This window comes from Myotis lucifugus, unplaced genomic scaffold (assembly GCF_000147115.1).
Source record: "Myotis lucifugus unplaced genomic scaffold, Myoluc2.0 scaffold_7, whole genome shotgun sequence".
Lineage (NCBI taxonomy): Eukaryota > Metazoa > Chordata > Mammalia > Chiroptera > Vespertilionidae > Myotis > Myotis lucifugus.
Window position 1 is genome coordinate 12,869,959 of NW_005871055.1, and position 20,828 is coordinate 12,890,786.

General features: G+C 38.8%; 1 protein-coding gene and 1 pseudogene across 2 annotated transcripts in view; both read left to right on the forward strand.

Moving 5' to 3' along the window:
• LOC102442928 overlaps positions 1-14,781 on the forward strand; it is a 55,442-nt pseudogene extending 40,661 nt beyond the window's left edge.
• LHFPL6 (LHFPL tetraspan subfamily member 6) overlaps positions 1-20,828 on the forward strand; it is a 234,499-nt gene that overhangs the window by 80,421 nt on the left and 133,250 nt on the right. The window lies entirely within an intron of this gene.

A 20,828-nucleotide genomic window follows, 5' to 3' on the forward strand; every position in this document is an offset into this window, starting at 1 on the left:
TTTTACAGAGAGGAAGGGAGAGGGATAGAGAGTTAGAAACATCGATGAGAGAGAAACATTGATCAGCTGCCTCCTGCACACTCCCTACTGGGGATGTGCCCGCAACCAGGGTACATGCCCTTGACCAGAATCGAACCCGGGACCCTTGAGTCTGCAGGCTGACGTTCTATCCGCTGAGCCAAACCGGCCAGGGCATGGTTTCAAGTCTTTTATTTAGGTCTCTAATCCATTTTGAATTTATTCATATTTGCAGTGTAAGAAGGTGGTTTAGTTTTGTTTTGTTTTTTTGTATGTATCTGTCCAACCCACGCCTTTAATATTTGACAAAGGAGGCAAAAACATACAATGGAATAAAGATAGTTTATTCAGTAAATGGTGTTGGAAAAATTAGAAAGATTTGATTATTTTAAAGTAAGTTTTTTGTCTTATGAGTAGATTGCTTTTTGTTGTTATTGTGGGTTTGAAAGGAATTAGATAGAACCTGGTTATGTTAGAGTACTTTAAAAAGTCCAGTTTGAACTCCAAATCAAGTTTTCTTTTAACAGCTTTTTATGTACATGAATTGATAATGTAGTTAGCTGTACTATGCTCTTAGCATGTGTAGACATAGTTTTAGGATTATGTAAAATCTGGCTAGTTTTGATAGCATGAAGCAAGATAATTAGAAATAAACCAATGTTTTAAAATATTTACTTATTTCAAATAGTTTTTTACATACCATTGCTCTCATTTTCCAAGCAGCAACTTTGCTTATTAGTTCATTTTCATATTGACATCAAGTAAACTTTGATTCTGCTGGATGTTATATCAGGGTCCGGATGCTGCTCATCATTTTCTAACTTCAGGGAGCATCAGTAAACACACCTGTTCGGGCCTCATATCTGAAGATTCTGATTCATTAAATCACAGGTGGGGTGCCCAAGCATGCATTTTTTAAAAGCTCTCTAGGTGATTCTAATGTATCCCAAAGCTGAGAAACACTATTGTAGAAGGACTCAACTAAATACCAGACTGGCTTGACCTTTAGAATTTTCCCATCCCTGAAATTCCTTATAGGTTGGTCCAATGTGAGGTATCAGAAAGTTTTAGAAAGATTTAGAAAACTTATGAAAATGAGAAGTTAACAAACAAAAAATATACATTATAAGAGAATTCTTAGCACTCAGGAAGATTTTCTACAGGGCTATTTCAAGTAGAAAGCTTCCATAAAACATTCAAAATATAAGTTGTTTAAAAATACAAAAAGATTGACACAGTATTTGGAAACACTACTGGGACTATAGCCAGAGTGTCCCATAACTCTCTTTTACCAGAAAATAAGTTGGTGAGGATCTGCAATATTGGCTCTTTAATACTTTAAGCATCTGGGAAAACTAACTCTAAGTTTGCATTATTATTATTAACAAAGAAGTTCTAATATAGTTTAATTCAACAAACATGTGATGAGGGATTTACTGAGTGAAGTCAAATCATGGAGGACTCTGAATTTTAGTACTCTAAACTTTATTCTGAAAGTAGGCAAATTTAATGAAGCAGGGGAGTGACCTTATTATATTTTTACTTTAGAAAAATCACCTGGAAGGAGTGGTGTGCTGAGTGAATTGGAGGAAGGAAAGGATGCCCTGCAGATTGGAAGTCCAGTTAATAGATTATTTTGGCAGTCTGAGCTAGGGACAATGCTACAGTCTCACCTAAAGCTGGAGGGGTGGAATGGAAGAGGTGGAGAATGTGGATACAGCAACCACGTAATTTATCCTTCCAATGTGGACACTGAAAGGAAACACTCACTATTAATGATTGCTCCAGGACAACAGGCATCAATTGGAACTGTCCCAGACAAAAGGGACTTATAACGGTGTTAGGTGTGGGGAGTATAGAGACAATTTCTAAGGATTTTTTTAAAATGTGGGAAAAGTTGGACAGAAATTTGGATCTGGAAAGTGTCTGGGATGAAGACAAATATTTGGGATCTTCAATATAAATAGTAGTGATAAAGGTGGATGCCTGGTTTATTTGCAGTTATTTCAGATTTTGAATAAAGAAAAGGGAGTCAAGGACCCTGTATCAATTTGTAAACTCAGAACAAAAACCACTTTTTCACCTGATCCTTAAAATCTTGAATGCCTGGAGCATGAGCAGGTAGAGCTTCCCTCCCTTCCATCAGTGTTCACTGGATTAATAAGTGCTATCTTCCTTTATCCTCTTTTTACTTCATTTTTACCCCCTTTCCAATCAGCAAATGTCATTTTAAATGTTCTTAAGTACTCGGGAACTAATTATGTAATTTAGAAGCGTAAAAGTTCTCATTACCTCCCTAAAGTCTACATTATTTTTCTTTGGAACCCACAGAGCACTTTCCCTGTAACCTAGCCATAGCAGGTTTTCTTTAAAGAAATTTCTAGGAAAAGGTATTATTTTTAGATTATGTAGGGAGATAAAAAAATTTAAACCTCCTTCTCTCCTTAAAACTACATAGCACACTACATTTCCAATATAAAATATTTAAATTGACGTTACGTAGTGTGCTTTACATTAATAGAATGCTACACAGGCTGACGTAAGAGACTTTGCGTAATTTGTTTGACAGCTAAAGTGATACACTTGTGCTGGCACTTTTGATGTTTGCTTTGTGTTTTGATTGTCGTCTTTGGAATTGTAAATTACTCTGGAAAACTCATCACAGAAATTAAATCCAACATCTAATTTTTATCAAGATTTTTGTTTTATTCAATTTTACTGTTCAATTAATTGAGGCTTACAGAGGTCAGGTGCCTCAGGCAAAGTGCATGTCAGTGTCTTAGCTCAGATGAGTTTTCTTTTAGAACCTGATAATTCCTGCTTTATATATTCATCAGTCTGTTCATTAACATCCAGGTCATCCTTGTTGCTCTCTTAAAGAATGGCCTGGCTGTTTAAAGGTTCCTCAACACGAGTGAGACTTTATGGGAAGTCTGCATGTTCATTTGTTACCTTTTATCTGCAAATGATGAACATATAGATATCAATTATGATAATCTCCAGCATGGTAGACGTGGCTCTCTAAGGATTTGTTACCCAGCAAAATCCAGCTGTGTGCTGTTCAGGCTCAACAGTAGGATGCCTGTGTGGGGTGGGATGATAAGTCATGTGCTGTCTGGTATTTGAAGCTGGCACGGCAGAAGGCAGGATGGCCTGCAAATAAATTACTTCATTTTCTGGGGCATGGATCCTTTGCCAGGAGACAAATATTTTGCATTCATTTCCTAGAGGCTGCTGGAAGTGTGGCATAGTTAGATTTTTGTTGCTGCTGCTGAAGGGCTTTGTCTGCCCAGATACCAAATGCAAAGCTCCTGGGAATTCAGCTAGGAGACCATTCCAGAAGGATTAGACTATAGGAACTCGTAATTAGCCTCCACAGTCTTACGCCTTTTAGGATATGCTAGGTTGCAAAACATTTTGAAAAATTCTTGGTTGAAATTCAGTTTAAACATATTAGCATGAGTAAAGAGAAGGGTGTACTGTAATTATCTATAACTTTTGAGGTATGAATTTATATAAAACTTTACTCAAGCTAGTTTTTTCTCTCCTTAGTAATTATTTTATGAAAGCAAATGTTTTGTATTATTGGTCTCCCCTCTCAGTTAATAATGCTTTTTATTTAAGCAATTCCTTCAATTTGTGTCTCTCCCTTCCTTCATCACCACTCACTGTGGTGTGGCTAAGAAGACAATACTCATGCATTGAGGGGCAATCTGTGAGCAAGTTAATCACCTGCTTCAGCACACATAGCTTAGGAGCTGTTTCGCTGTTCTGTAGGACAGAGACAAAATAGAAAGGAAGTAAGATGATTTTTAAAGCAGTGCCTTCAAATGATTATCAAACAAAGGAAAGCATTTGGGAAGCTGTTAAGTTGGAAGGAACTTCCCAGGAAGGAGAAGGCAATAAGGGCAAATGGTAAAAAAAAAAAAAAGTCAGCCCAGGTACATATTATGTCAATTCAAGTGACTAATGGCCAATTTGTCACTTGCCTTTGGATCATGTGCTGTTAAATGCATGACCTTGTTTCCTGAGGCTGATTTATAGCTTTGTGTGCTTCAAGCTTTATTTTGCTTTCTGAAAAAATCCTGGACTCTTGACAGAAAAGTAGGGAAAGCCTGAAGTGGCTGCAGAAGTTAAGGCGTATCACTTCTTGAAGGCAACAGGCTTATCCCTGGTTTGGATTGTTTTGTTCCATAAGTGGAGCTAACAGGCAGGGACTGTACTGTGTCAGAAAACCATCAGGTATAAAACGGAATAGGATTCTTTGCAGGAGAAGTAGGAAGAGCTGTTAGAAGAGCACCACTCCATTTAAAGGGGATTTGGGTCTCATCAGGATCAAATGAATGAAGTTCAACAGCAGTGGCTCAGATGGCCCTAAAAGGAATGCGTAGGACGGATTTGGTAGTTATTTGCTGATTTGGTCTATTCCTGCAAATGCCCAGAAAACTCACATGTTCATCTTACAAGTTCTTTGAGCTTGATTCTAATATGGGGTGATACATGGGGGATAGGAGTCCCTATCCTTTAGCTCGTCACTATTTTTCCTCTGGTTTTTGGTTGGCTGGAAATAAAAACATTTACATCAATCAGTTGTGTCCTTGGTTGGCTTCTGCAGCTTAGGGATATTAAATTCTTTTCTGAGTAAGTGCAGAAATGCATTTACATTTAAGTTGGTGCTTTGCTGCTGGTTTTGAAACTCTGCTGAGTTGGCAAGCCTTCTACCTTTTCCTCTCCCATCCCTTGGCATTCAGTTAACCTTGACTGAATAATAATGAGCTACTCAGGTGGGTTTTGTGGCTCGCATTTCTTTGGTAACTGTTATTTTCACATGTAGCATGGCGTTCCTATGTAGATGCTTGTGATTCCTGTTTGTAACTGGATCACAACAATAACCTGCTTTTTAGAGCAGGTACAAATGTGCTGCCAGGGGACAAGAGCACGTTCCTTTATCAGTGTAAACAGTGAGAAAACTGATCAGCTTCAAGAGAAGAGACTTTCAGTCATTGCCCCGCTGACCTGCAGGTGCAGCTGCGAGATGACGAGGCTCTCTCTCAGTCTCTGTTTTCAGAAGAGACTCTGACACTTAGAGCTTTGTCACTTGTGGCTCCACCCTTCCTTTTAGTCCATTCATAACCAGGGAAACAAGTGAGAAATGCAAAATACTGGAGCTTGATAAGATTGTAGACGTCATCTTTCCAATCATTCAGTTCACAGATGAAGGAATGAAACCAGTTACCTTAATTCGGCCAGTTTAAATACCCAGTGCCTACACCTGGGCCAGAATGTGGGTCTTCTGGCCCTCAGTCTAAATCATTCTTCTAATCACTCAGCTTCTCACCAAAATGTGTGTAACCACTGGGAGTAGGGATTACAAAGATTAATTGTTGGATTTCAAGAATCAGGTTGAAAAGAATGGGTTCATCAGTTTGTTTTTTAATGGTTCTCAGACTGAGAAAGAGAGGAATATTCCTTGAATATTCCATAAGATCTAAGTGTTAGTTTTTGTACACCTTTTTAATTTTGCTTGGAGAAAGCCGACCTTTTGCATTCATTACCAGTCAGGAGAAATACAGCTGTTACTGGACAAGCCATTAATTTTTCACTTGCTTCAGCTTCCTCATGTGTAAAATCGGAACAGTTGGCCTCATCACCATCAGTAAGAGATGATATGAGCCATCTACTCTGTCCTCAATTTCATGTAGGAGCCTGATCATTCTGGGGATGATCTAAACCAGTGGTTCTCATAGTGTGGTCCCCACACCAGCATCAGCATCATCAGGAAATTGTTAGAAATGCGAATCCTTGGGGCCCAGCCCTGACCTATTCTGTATCACAAGCTCTGGGGTAGACCTTGGCAATCTGTCTTTTAACGAGTCTTACAAATGATTCTAAAGCATTAGAACCACTTATCTAAACAATTCTTTCTCACCTTCCTCTAGTATAGATGATAGTTATGGAATTCAGAAAGTTAAAAGGAAACAGTTGTATGAAGAAAAGACGTATTCACAGAACTAATCATCACTTAAACTTCAGGAAGGAGAAACAAATGTTCTGTGGCTCTATTCTATGCTTTTATTATTAGCTTTAGGGGGGATCTTTACCAAAATATAATCTCTGCAAGGCAGGGATCATACCTAGCGTTTTCCCTATTATTTCCCCAGTGTCTACCTCAGTCTCTAGAACACACTTGGGACTTAATATTTCTTGAAGAATGATTTAATGAATGTTAAGAATGTTTTGGCACCATAGCATGTGGAAGAAGCATAAAATTCAACAAGGAACAAGTCCAAAGTCCAAGTTTGACCCTCTTTAAGCGGGTAAACTTTATTGAGTTGCTTACTCTTTCGGCTGGAGGGCCCTCATCTGTGTAATGATAGGACTGAGCTGCAGTTGCTTTTGGAGGACTCCCACTCTAACATTGAATCTTCTATGAAAGAAGGTAAAAGGGCAAGGTGAATGTAGATAAAATGATAAGTCCATTAAGGAGGTTGACTTAATTAGCCCTTTTCCATGATGTTTCCCATGTCTCCAACAGTTCAAGATCTTCTTTTTCTAACATGTTAATTGTATTTTTCTCTGTACCTCCCCCATCCTTCCTCCCCAATTTTTTTTATGATTAATGACTCTAACTTAGAAAAAATGAAATATATTCAGATTAAAACTATTGATATCAGGGTCTAAATTTTACATATTATTTATTCCATAATGTCCTAGGACAGTCAGGATCATATAATACATACTCAATAAATACTTCTTGAGTGTGTTTGAAGAAAGGCATTACATGAACTAACAAGGCTCATATATGTGTTGTGATCATAAAGGCCTGGGATTAGATCTTGTCTTATTGAATTTTTGGGGGTGACATTGGTTAATAAAATTATACGGGTTTCAGGTATACAATTCTACAATATGTCATCTGTGTATTTTATTGTGTTTACTACCCCAAGTCAAGTCTCCTTCCATCACCATTTATTGCCCCTTGACCCTCTACTACCTCCCCCATCCCTCTTCCCTCTGGCAATCACCATATTGAAGTCTGTGTCCATGAATCTTTCTTTTTTATTTTGCTTAATCCCTTCACCCTTCTTCTCCAGCCCCCAATCCTCTTCCCTCTGACAACTGTCAGTCTGTTTTCTCTATCCATGAGTCGGTTTCCATTTTGTTAGTTTATTTTATTCATTAGATTCCAGGTATAATTGAAATCATATGGTACTTGTCTTTTTCTGACTGGCTTATTTTAGTTAGCATAATAATCTCCAGGTCCATCTATGTTGTGGAAAAGGGTGATATTTCCTTCTTTTTTACAGCAGTGTAGTATTCCATTGTGTAGATGTACCACAGCTTTTTTATCCACTCATCTGCTGATGGGCACATGGGCTGCTTCCATAGCTTGGCTATTGTAAATAATGCTGCAATTAATGTAGGAGTGCTTATATTCTTTTGAATTACTGTTTCAGGTTTCTTTTGATATATTCCAAGAAATTGAATTGCTGGGTCATAAGGCAGTTCCATTTAAATTTTTTGAGATAACTCCATACTGGTTTCCACAGTGGCTGCACCAGTCTGCATTCCCATCAACATTGCACAAGGGTTCCCTTTTCTCCACATCCTCGAAGCACATGTTATTTGTTGATGATAGCCATTCTGACAGGGCCCTTTGAACTATTCTAAAGGAAGGAAATAGAATTAGGGGAGGGCAAGGCCAGAAAATGGTGAGGATATTTCTTTTTTAAAAACACCCAGCACATTTTGGCTATTCGTCTGGATAACTGGCCTTTCTAGTGGCCAATCAATAGAACAGAAATGAAAGGCAGAACAATGTAGCACCTGACTGAGTGGGCCTTTCCAACCCCTGCCAGCTATCCAAACCTTCCAAGGGGAAGGGATGGTCCATAAAACAAAACTGGCTAGAAGACTGCCTGGATTCTTATTTTATCTCCTTCCAGATTCCAAACATCCCAGGCCGTCAAGCTGTTCTGTTTTTAGAATTGAAGAGCAGTCTGAAGATACAGATATTTCCCAAAACAACCTCACGGACTAAAATAAACAAGGGGATAGTATTGGCTCAGTCATTTTGTGACAGAGATGACTGAGAGAGAAATCTGACTTTCATTCTTATATATTTTACATACTATGAAAGGAAGGAATGAAAGTTATTACTTGATTTTTAGTCAACGAAACAGTTGCCACACAAGCAGGGCTGTAGAGTTAGGATGAAATAGGAGATAACTTGAAGACTGGTTATTAAGTATGAAGGAGAAGGAAAGGATTGGGAAGTTGTTGAAATCATAGATAATATTTAAAAATTGAACTGTTCCTTAAAGTTATTACATTTTCAAATAAATGGCATTTTAACTGCTCATCGCATTTCAGGACCAGAAAACAGTAGGTGCTAATAGGTGGTCTCAGGGAATCTTGTGAACCACTTTTCTGGAGAAGGACACTTTCAGAGAAGCCACAGGCGTTGGCTGGGTTGGGTGGAGCAGAAAGTACTGGAAAGTCCTGAGGGGATAATAGGCAGTTCCGGTGGAGGGTACGGGAAGAGATCTTATGTCATTGCTATCATCAAAAAGCATTTCTCAAAGACAGCGCTGCACCTATTTTTGTTCCATGAGGTAGATACCTAACAGCAGGCAAAATCTTACACTATGGAAAAATAGATAGCAAATCTACCTTTTCAGGACAGTACTCTACTCTTATCAACAAGATCCCCTGTGGATACCTGAAACATTGGGGAGTACTGAACCCTATATATAATGATTTTATATATACCTACCTATGATAAAGTTTAATTTCTTAATTAGGCATGGTAATAAATTAACAATAACTAGTTATAAAATAGAACAATTATAATAATATACTGTAATAAAAGTTATGGGAATGTGGTTTCTTTCTCTCACCACTCCCTCCTCCTCTCTCTGATAACTGGTTTGATAACTGAGATGGCTACTAAGTAACTAATGGGCAGAGAGTATATACAGAGTAGAGAAGCCGGACAAAGAGATGATTCACATTCCAGGTAGGTGGGACAGAGTGCAATGGTGTGAGATTTCATTACGATACTCAGAATAGTGCATAATTTAAAACCATGAATTGTTTATTTCTGGAATTTTCTATCTAACTAGAGGCCCGATGCATGTAATTCGTGCCAGGGGTTTGGCTCTCACAGCCACGGCAGCTGCCTTGGCCCTCGAAGCCCCGGCTTCATCCAGAAGGATGTTTGGAAGGTCGTCCGGCTGTCCAGTCTAATTAGCATATTATTCTTTTATTATTATATATACGTTTGGACTGTTGACTACTGATAATTGAAACCACTGAAAGTGAAACCATGGAAAAGGGGGAATGACTGTAAAACTCTTGATCCAGATCAAACTAGACTTTAAATTGATAATCCATTCTAAAATATTACTAAAGTTCAGAGAAAAAAAAGTAGTTTTTTATTTTCTTCCTAACCTTTGCCCTTTCTTTATAAATGTCTGGAAGTTTTTACAGAAAGAAAATAATATGGCTTGAGATTATTCATTTTTCATAAAGCAAAATTTCAGTAATTATTTATAACATCTTGCTAGTTCTAAAAAGTTCAGTCTCCGCTCCTTCCATCAAGGATGGTGATTTTTTTTTAACCAACTTTAATCAGTTGATAGAGGATAGGAACAAACAGCAAAGCCTGTGGGAAGTGAGAGGAAATATGTTAAGTATATGTTTCATGCTTTACAGTTCATTCTTATTTGTAAATTGTCAATCAAGAATGATGATGTATTATTTTTAAAAATAAACAAATTTGGTAAGATATTAAGATTTGATAATTTGGGAAGTAGATATAGAAATGCTAATTATATAAATTCATTACTTTCTGCATATTTGAAATAATATATTATATCAGGGAATGAATATACTACACTTATATAAAGCTACCCATAGTAATCTTATTAAATGTTAAACTCAGCCTGTTACTCTAACATGATACAGTAAACCCTCAATTTTGCAGACCTTGATTTAGTGGACTTTGGATTTAATGGACAAAATTTCTAGTCTATATGGCATATGTGAAAATGATCACCCTGTTAATTTTAAAATGCTTTTAACCAAGATTTGCTTATAATTAAATTAATGGGTTATTTTAAAAAATTAATTCACTTATTTTTAACAAATTTTAGCAAAAAGGCCATATATTGGAAAAAACACTGTAGTTTATTTATTTATCAGACTTTTAATACATTCTTGCAAGAGCGTGTGTCCATCAGATTGAACAGGCACACATAGAGTAGCGATCACAGGCTATTTATCCCTAAGAGTCCCTCCTCTGGTCCTTCATTGGCTGAGTACTATGGGGTTAATAGTTTTTCTCATACGTTGCCTAGGTCTTACTGTCTCCCATTGGGCCATTTAAAAAATTGGACTGAGGTTTTTTCTAGTTGTCTCCACCTCCCCCTGTATAGTTGAGGTAGCGTGAGGTGTTCTGTCCTGGGTGCCTTGGGGTTTTCCACGGTGATGCTGGCTCACATACACAGTTCTTTGTTCTTATATCCTCTTTCCTCCTCCCTACATCCTGTTTGCCCTGGGGAGATTCAGTAACCGTTTCCATTAAAAGTTGCGCCCTAACCGGTTTGGCTCAGTGGTTAGATCATCGGCCTGCGGACTGAAGAGTCCCAGGTTCGATTCTGGTCAAGGGCATGTACCTTGGTTGCGGGCACATCCCCAGTAGGGGGTGTGCAGGAGGCAGCTGATCGATGTTTCTCTCTCACCGATGTTTCTAACTCTCTGTCCCTCTCTCTTCCTCTCTGTAAAAAATCAATAAAATATATTTTTAAAAGTTGACTATGCTGAAGATGGATCACAGAGGCCCACTTCCTACAGTACATATAAATATTACATACCTACAACTATAGTCTACATATTTAAATCGCAGAGTCACTGTTCATAAACAATGCTCCATGAGTGATTAGCATGTGATCACACCACATTGCGCCCAGTGATTGGTTCTGTTGTCGCGTGGCATGACTTTCTGAAGCAGTTTTAACTCATGCCAGCTGATGTTCTGATGTACACTAAGCCACGCCCCAGCCATGTGCATTTGTTTACTTGTGGTGACATGAATTCACACATTTACTAGACCTATTCAGTATAAATTTAAAATTTACTGTAATACATATAGAAAACTTGTCTGAAATTAAACTTTTCATACATATTTAATTTTAATTATACAAACAGGTCTGCATAAGTAAAAACAGGTAAACTAATGAATTTGTCAATTTTTTAACATACACATTTGGAAAACCTACTTTATTATATAACGGGCTTTCAGCTTCAACGGACACCCCCTCACCCGAATTAGTCCATTTATCAAGGTTTTACTGTATTGTTCTCTTGAAGCTATAGCTTCCATGTTAAAAGTTTTTAAATATACTTGACAATTCAGGAGTTTCAGTTCCTGTGTGAACCCACGGAGCAGCCTGACCTTCAAGGCCCTTGCTAACACAGACTGCCCAGACACAGGAATTCAACCAGATGGCCAACTCATGAACGCTGACCGTGAGAATGCATATACGGACCAGCAATGACACTGCCTGCGTGTCCACAGCCCATTCCCCTGTCTCCTTGTTTTGCTTTCCCTTGCCCTCATAAAAACCTCTGTCTGCATTGAGATCTGAAGATGGGTTTTTGAGGACTGGAAAAATCCCCCATCTTCTCGAGATGTGGACACTTGAATAAACCTCTTTCCTTTTTTTTTTTAATATATTTTATTGATTTTTTACAGAGAGGAAGGGGGAGGGATAGAAAGTTAGAAACATCGATGAGAGAGAAACATCGATCAGCCGCCTCCTGCACACCTCCTACTAGGGATGTGCCCGCAACCAAGGTACATGCCCTTGACCGGAATCGAACCTGGGACCTTTCAGTCCGCAGGCCGACGCTCTGTCCACTGAGCCAAACCGGTCAGGGCAAACCTCTTTCCTTTTTTACCAACACCTGTGTCAGGAGTTTGGCTTCCATTAGGGCAGGTAAACGAACATTATGAGAAATATTTTTTAAAATAATAAGCGAACATTATGAGAAATATTTTTTAAATACTAATCAAGGATACCAATAATTTAATTTCAGGTTTAAATTGTGTATTTCAAATTGCAGTCGTTCTCTTTGACTATTTTTGTTTGTCTGTTTTACTTTGTTTTGCTTAACCTTTCCTCCCAAAATTATCCATTTCCATTTCTGTAAAGAATACTTATTTTTCACTAATTCCTATGACTCCTAGCTTGTTACATTTTCCTCAGTCTGTCTTTTTTCTTCTTTTTTCCTGGAAAGATGCATGCTGATCTCTTGATTAACATAGGGTTTGGTGAAGAATTTAAGTTACAGATCCAGTGATTTCAGACCTATGTAAAAAATACAATATCCCAGAATGAGCCCTACCCCAGCGGTGCACCAGCTGTCCTCCCTGCAGTTCCGGTGGCTCTGGGAGCCTCTCTGAGTGCAGGCAGCGGCCTCTGTGGGTTGATCAGGGCATCTTACAATGAGACTTTTGCTGTGGCTAGTGGCCCCTTGGAAGGCTTCCATGAAGTAAACCATGCTTCACCTACTTCTCCAGACCTTCTTGGCATGTATGGATTGAGAGCTCAAGAGCAGACTACTTCAGCATCCATGTTACAGATCCAGCACTTTGCTCTGATACTTTGGAGTATCAGCTAGGTCAGTGGTCAGCAAACTCATTAGTCAACAGAGCCAAATATCAACAGTACAACGATTGAAATTTCTTTTGAGAGCCAAATTTTTTAAACTTAAACTATATAGGTAGGTACATTGTTATTAACTTAATTAGGGTACTCCTAAGCTGGCCTTTGCTAAAAACGTCCTCAATCTGAGGGTTCTACCTCAGCAAACGTACCCCCACTTCTTCTAACGCCACTTCTTCAAAATAGAGTCGCCCAGGCCGAAAACCGACTTCTGCGCAGGGGCCACGAAGTTTCAATCGCACTGTTCGTGCACGCCCGCATGTGGTATTTTGTGGAAGAGCCACACTCAAGGGGCCAAAGAGCCGCATGTGGCTCGCGAGCCGCGGTTTGCCAACCACTGAGCTAGGTTAACTAAATTAACTACCAGAAAGGACAACTGTATCGCATACAGGGAGTTTATGCAGGGTTCTTCTATAACAGAAGCTTGTGATAGCAATGATAATATTTTCTGGTTGAGTACCAATAGTCTGTCCCATTTATGAAGCCCATCTATTTGGAAGTCAGAGAAAAGGGCTATGAAAGATTAAAAGAAAAACTCGCAAAATCTCAGAGGGAACTGAAGTTAAAAGATGAAGAGTGTGAGAGGCCTTCTAAAGTATGAGGTCAATTTAAACAGGAATTGGAGAAACTCACAGCTACTCTATTTAAGGAAGCTCATAAGATGGTGAGAAAAGCAACTGTCAAGCAGGCAAAAGCAGAACAACAGCTAAAAGAAGCACAAGGGAAAATTGAAGTACTTCATGCTGAGTAGCTGCTTTGTCCAGTTCTTATATTGTCCAGTTCTCCATCATCACCTACCAAGAGCTTTTGCCAGATGAAAAGACACCTTTTAAAAAGGGGCATACAAGAAATAAAAATATAGGCAGTGCTATGAGGGCAGTCCTCAGGACCTCAAGGTAATATAGCTGTGGATGAAAAGGGGCCACATTCTAACCTGACAAGTTCAGGAAAGGCCTGTGTGGCAGCCTTGTAAACTCATAGACCTAAAGTAACCACAAAGGATGGTCTGAAATTAAAACATTTTAACTACCCAGTTTCTGGTGGGTAGTCATGTCCTAGGCGGGCATCTTCCTTGACAAAGGTCAATCTGTCTATTGTCTTTTTGCATCTATGATAGCGATAACTTATCTTTTATCAGACCCCTCAAAGCATAGCTCTGCGGAGACCACAAATCTCCTCATATTGAGTTAATTATTGACTGTTAACGTTCCTGCACCCACCTATATACCAGTAAAAGAAGTATGTGCCTATCATTTTACTTTTTATCCAATCCCAGAGATTTCCCCCCTTTGCTCTCTGCCACCTCCCTACTCTATCACCAGTGGATTTCATGTAAACCACTTAGTCTCCTCTAATTGTAATGTATAAAATAAGGTGCAAAACTGCCATTCTCCAGAGCATTAACTCAATCCTTTAAGATTTTTGCTTCCTGGAAATTGTCAACAGTTTGGCTCAAACAAAAAATTATTCACAGGTTTGAATATTTCTTATGTTGACACAGCCAATTGTGAAAGAATGCAAAAAGACTAATTTATCTCTGTATAACGAATTCAGATCTTGGCAGGATGAGCCCACAATAGACAGAACCTGTCCTTTCTTAGACAAAATCTATCAGAAAGATACCTTTTCCATGTTTAACATTACCAAAAGTGAATTGGCTTCAGCGGTTTTGGAGGCTGTGGAAATAATACTCTAAGGCTTAGAGTCTAAGCAGTAAAGCAGTGGGATTACAACCTGTTGGATTTGTGAAGACTTCTGTAGTCGAATGTGGAGGACCAAAAAAAAAGTCCTCTCACTGGCAAAGTAAGTCCTGTAAACACAGAATTAAATTAGGAAACTCAGCAACTCTTATCATGTTTCTCCTTTTTGTAAATACAGGGTCACTTCTGTATGTAACTTTTGTACATACATTTGATATATCCAGCAGGGACTTGTGAAACAGCAGGCTGTTGATCACATGTTTTGGGAAGTTGCACAGTTGAGAAAAGAGATGTCACTGGCAAAGCTGGGATATCTGAAAAAGGAACTCTGACCCTTTGCCTGGGACCATGCATGAACCTCCCTGATACCTGGAAAATGGCTGAATATTTTATGGTCACTTGATATTTATTTCCAAGGTGTGGGCCCAAGACATTTTCCCTCTTCTGCAAATAACACCAAGAAATACTGTGATTTTTTAAAAACTGACCTATGCTGTGTTTGCTTATTCTTCAGTTGCACACACACACAAAAATTACAGCTGTACTAGTGATTGTAATTTATAGTTGCAAAAAAAAGATAATAAGTAAATATTAGATTTAAAAAATACAACTTTCTAGGCACCTACCATCCCCACCTCTGAATGTTAAAAGTAAAACCCTAGAGCAGCCAGAGAAACAAATGATTCTGGGTTTTTAGTTTCTAGTGATTTACTCCGAGAAAGAGACAAAGGCTTGCTTTTCCAGTGGATACAGACATCTCCACCCCAGTTTGCCCCAGGGTAAAAGTAGCCCTTCTGGAAAACAGTATCATGTTTTATAATTCAGAGAAAAAAAGTTAAAGGTAAAGAAAAGTTGAGGAATGTTACTTAACCAAGAGGGCTCAAAATGTATAATTTGATAGACTTAACTCTGCCTTTAATGAGTGATGCTATCTTTGTTTTTCAATCTCTGGTAAGGTGCCTTGACAGTATAGAACTCCAGAACAACACACATTTACTATGCTACCTTCACTGTTATTGTCTGCTGAGAAATCAGTAACCACCAGCAAATGGGCAACTGAGTGGGGCTTCAGCCTTCCACGAGGATTCTTTCTCTTTGAGCATAGTGAATTCCTCTCACAGAGTCTATCTATTTCTTATAACTTGTTAGTTACTTTAATATTGTTTGGTTTGTGCTATTTACCGTCTTTATTTTAAAATCTCTTGCCTTGGCTGGTGTTTCTCAATGTTTAGAGCGTTGGCCCTCTACCAAAGGGTCAAGGGTTTAACCTAGTCAAGGGCACATACCTGGGTTGTAGGCTTGATATCCTGCCCTGGTCCGGATGTGTCTGGGAGACAACCGATTGATGTGCCTCTCTGACATCAATGTTTCTTTCTCTCTCTTTCTTTCTCTCTCTCTCTCTCCTTCCCTTCCACCTTTCCCCTCTCTCTAAAAATCAATGGGAAAATTATCCTCAGGTGAGTACTAACAACAAAAAATCTCTTATTAATTGATCATGGCATTCCTAAAAAACATACCCATTGATAATATTGGAATAGAGGGATGCTTTAAAGTAGTCAAAGCCCGGCTGGTGTGTCTCAGAGGTTCTGTGTCAACCTATGAACCAGGCGGTCATGGTCCAATTCCAGGTCAGGCACATGCCTGGGTTGTGGACTTGATGCACAGTGGGGGGCATGCACAAGGCAGCTAATCAATGATTCTCTCTTATCATTGATGTTTCTATCTCTCGTTCCCTCTCCTTTCCTCTCTCAAATCAATAAAAATATATTTTTAAAAAATAAATTAAAAAATTAAAAGTACAAGCCCTCCATTAAAAAATAGTCAAAAAAATTTAAATTACAATTTAAATATAGAATAGTAAAATAAACAAATAAAAATATACAGTTCATAATTTACACCATGTTCATAATTAACTGCAAACATATTACAAAATGTAAACCCAAACTATAAAACCTCTAGGAGAAAACATAGGAAGAAATATTTTTTACCTTGTGTTAGGCTAAGATTTCTTAGATACAATATCGAAAGCGTGGACCATAATGAAAAAAATGACTAAATCTAACTTTGTCAAAAACAAGAATGTATGTTCCTTGAAAAACACTGGGAGAAAATTTTTGCAAATCTGATATCCAGTAAAAGACTTGTATCCAAAATATCTAAAAACATTTAAAACTCAACAATAAGAAAACAAACAATGCAATTAAAAATATTGAACAAAGTAGATATAAGATGGCAAATAGCCATATGAAAAGATTTTAAACCTCATTTGTCATTAAGAAAGTGTAAATTAAAGCCACAATGAAATATCATTTAACACCTGTCAGAATGATCAAAGTTAAAAAGACTTACCATGCTCAGTATTAGTGAGGCTGTGGATGAACTGGAACTTTCACACACTGCTGTGGCAATGTGAAATGGTAGAACCACTTTGGAAAACAACTTGGCAGCTTCTTAAAAATGTTAAACATACACATACCCGATTATCCAACCATTCCACTTCTAGGTATTTACCAAAGAGAACTGAGTACATACATTCTTACAAAGATTTCTATATGACCATAGCTGCTGTATTTGTATTAGCCCCAAACTGGAAACAATCTGAATGTTCATCAACAAGTGAATATATATATATATAAATTGTGCTATATCCATACACTGGAATATATTCAGCAATAAAAAAAGGAATGAATTCAAATTCAAACCAATCTATAATGAAAGAAAGCAGATTAGTAGTTTCCTGGGATGGGAGAGTATGGAATGGGGGTAGGGAGGAATTACAGAGGATCAGGAAGAAAACATGGATAATGGATATGTTTATTATCTAAATCATGGTGATGTTTACTGTTATATACATATCAAAATTTATCAAATTGTACACTTTAAGTTCAACTTATTATATGTCAATTAAACCTCAGTAAAGCTGTTAAAAAGAAAGGAAAGGGAAGGGAAGGGCAAATGGAAAGGAAGGAAGGGAGGGAGGGAGGGAGAGAGGGAGGGAGGGAGGAAGGGAGGAAAGAAGGAAGGAAGGAAGGAAGGAAGGAAGGAAGGAAGGAAGGAAGGAGAGAGAGAGAGAGAGAGAGAGAGAGAGAGAGAGAGAGAGAGAGAAAAGAAAGAAAGAAAGAAAGAAAGAAAGAAAGAAAGAAAGAAAGAAAGAAAGAAAGAAAGAAAGAAAGAAAGAAAGAAAGAAAGAGGAGGGGAGGGGAGGGGAGGGGAGGGGAGGGGAGGGGAGGGGAGGGGAGGGAAGGGAAGCGAAGGGAAGGGAAGGCAAGGGAAGGGAAGGGAAGGGAAGGGAAGGGAAGGGAAGGGAAGGGAAGGGAAGGGAAGGGAAGGGAAGGAGGAAGGAAGGAAGGAAGGAAGAAAGAAAAGGCCTGGATTTAAAGTTAGAGACCTGGGTTGGGATCTTAAATCTGTCATTTACTTGCTATGAGCAAATTGCATTCTTTAGCCTCAGTTTTCTTTTCTATAAAATGAGGTTAATGATACCCATTTCATATGCAGATAATGTATATAAAGTATTTTGCAATATGCAGAATGTTCAATAAATATTAGGCATTATTATACTATTTTTAATATTTATCAAGCAGAGGGAAGTTGCAGCAATTTGAGGCATTTCCTACCCACATTGGCTGGAAATGTCTGGAGTCCTTTGGGGCAAGAGGGAAGTTAAAGTGGGTGTGGGGAGCAGAGAAGTAGCAGGGATGTTCATCTTTTGCTGTGAGATGGAAAATAATACCTGAAACTTGTTAGACCACTCATCACACAAGAAATGTATTGCTGCTGCCCCCTGTTTGGGGTCTTCAGGTCCCAGTATACAATGCTCCAATTTAATGTAGGCCACAGAGCACTGCTAATGTGGATGTACATTTCTTTGGGCTACCCCGGTAGAGAGGAACTGAAGCAGAAATGGGCAATAAATTCTTAATGCAATGCACACATTATGCCTCATGTTATTTGTAAACAAAAGGCATACCATGCATTTTCTCTGTAAGCTAAAATACATTTATTTATACTTACTAAATGGTGGCCAACGATTGCTTGGATGACATAAAAAGCTTTTATAAACATAAAAATGTTTATAAAGAAATTGTTTAGAAACATGCATATACTGGTACTGTTTTTAAAAATGCAGTTTCTCTTTCCACTAAACATCTACTCCTTTGATAGCACCAAGTGTGGAAGTAGATGCAAAGCACTAAGCCATTTAAAATCTAAATGAGACTAAATTTAATAAGGGAATGTCATGTTTCATTTTAAAGATTCTCTTCACCTCCTTTTCTTAAGCTGTCAAGTGAAAGAAAAGGCAGCTTTGTAATTACATGGCTGCCTCAGCTTCAGATTACATGTGAGATCTCACATTATTTTCTCACACCTTTCTCTCCCTTCCTCCCTCTCTACCCCTAACCCACCTCCTTCCCTCTCTGCCATCCAACCCTCCCCCACCCCAGCTTTCTGCCTTACACTTCCTTCTTAAGCAGCTGACAGAATGATGGAGTTTTGCTGATTAAGTTGCTGAAAGATGGTCGCCCTTATTAATTTAGGGGGTGTCAGGCAAAAAATAAAATAAAATAAATGACAAGAGTGAAAAAAATGTTTCTTACTGTGGATCATCATCCTAGCCTGTCTGTGTAGAAAATTAGGTGATTTTGGTTTCCACTGCTTGGCAGAGTGTGAAATCAAATGGAACTTAACTTTGTCAGACGTTCACTGTCTTCCATTCCACACTCCCACTGCTGTTCTCGTAACCCTGAGGGCTTTGTTCACATTTGCTCATAGTGAGCAAAGAATCCCACTGAACATTAGGATTCTCACCCCTTGTTAAAAACTTAGCAAAGGTATTAGCAGAAGTAACAACAGGTCTCCTTTCAGATATATTTTATAGTAGCCTCTTGTTTTTCTAATCACAATTATGAACTGCACTGTTGGTCACAAAATAGGAATAAGCCCACGAAGCCAGTGCTGAATATTGGAAACTACCACATGGTTCCCTAGAAAGTTGTAACAAAGATAGTGTGGAAGATAATGGTGCAGAATGAAGCTGTTATTTTCATCCCATTTCCTGCAGTGATATACTTGGTGTTATTTTGTTTGTAAGAGATGGTTCTTACAGGGTCACCTGCATGACAAGGTGGCTAGTTTTGATTGTAGGCTTGATCTGAGTTTAGTGGTAAAGGACAGAGAGAGGGATGTGTCACAGATCCTTTACAATGACTGGTAAGGTCTGAAGAAATTTCGGATAATTCTTTTGTGATAGAAGGCAATGCATCACTGAATAGATAATAATATTTTGTGTATATTGTAAACAAAATATTACTTAGACAATGCACTCTATCATTGGAAACCTTAGAGAGAATGAACCTGTTAATAAGAAGGAAGTAAAGAGAATCAGACATTGTTGAGTTTAGTAAAAGTGAGGAACATGAGGCTGTTTGTTTCACCAGGAAGAGGCAGCTTCACAATCCTCCTTTCCCCTTGTAGGGAGCAGCCTACCCTCCCACACAGGATTGGAGGGGGAAAGAGGGACTAGGGAGAGGTAAACACATGGGAACTAGTAGTCAAAATGGTGCAGGGGGAGGTGCTTGACCATAGAGGCCTGTCAGTCTAACCTAGGAGAGGGATCATTGACTAGGGGTGGACCCATCAGAAGCCTGAGAAAGCCTGGCAAGTTGACTGCTTATTGGGACAGATCTCGAGGGCTGCAAAGGACTAAGCTTTTTTTAAAAAAAAATATTTTATTGATATTTTACAGAGAGGAAGGGAGAGGGATAGAGAGTTAGAAGCATCGATGAGAGAGAAACATCGATCAGCTGCCTCCTGCACACTTCCTACTGGGGATGTGCCTGCAACCAAGGTACATGCCCCTGACCGGAATCGAACCCAGGACCTTTTAGTCTGCAGGCCAACACTCTATCCACTGAGCCAAACTGGTTAGGGCTAAGCTTTAATATGAAACAGGAACTGTGGACACTGGTCTCTGTCTTGGCCTTGATGAAGATAAGGTTGGACTTTTTTCATAGCAGATGGGCAAAGATGGGGCATTGGGAACCCAGGAGGGGCACTCCTTTGTTTTTGCATCATAGTTAAATCACCTTGCCATACCACAATCTCCTGTGGCTAGGTCCTTGACATGCATTTCTCACAATCCCATGGAAGAGCCCAATTTCTACCAACAGCAAACCTAATGGGCAGAGTTCCTTCTTCAGATTTGGAAGGAACTATGGAAATTGTTTATTCTCTACCTGACACATTAATCCTTCCACAGCACCTGCAAACCTCTGTTAGAATATATTCAGTGAGCCCAGCCAGCATTGCTCAGTGGTTGAGCGTCGACCTGTGAACCAGGAGGTCACAGTTCCATTCTGGTCAGGGCACATGCCTGGGT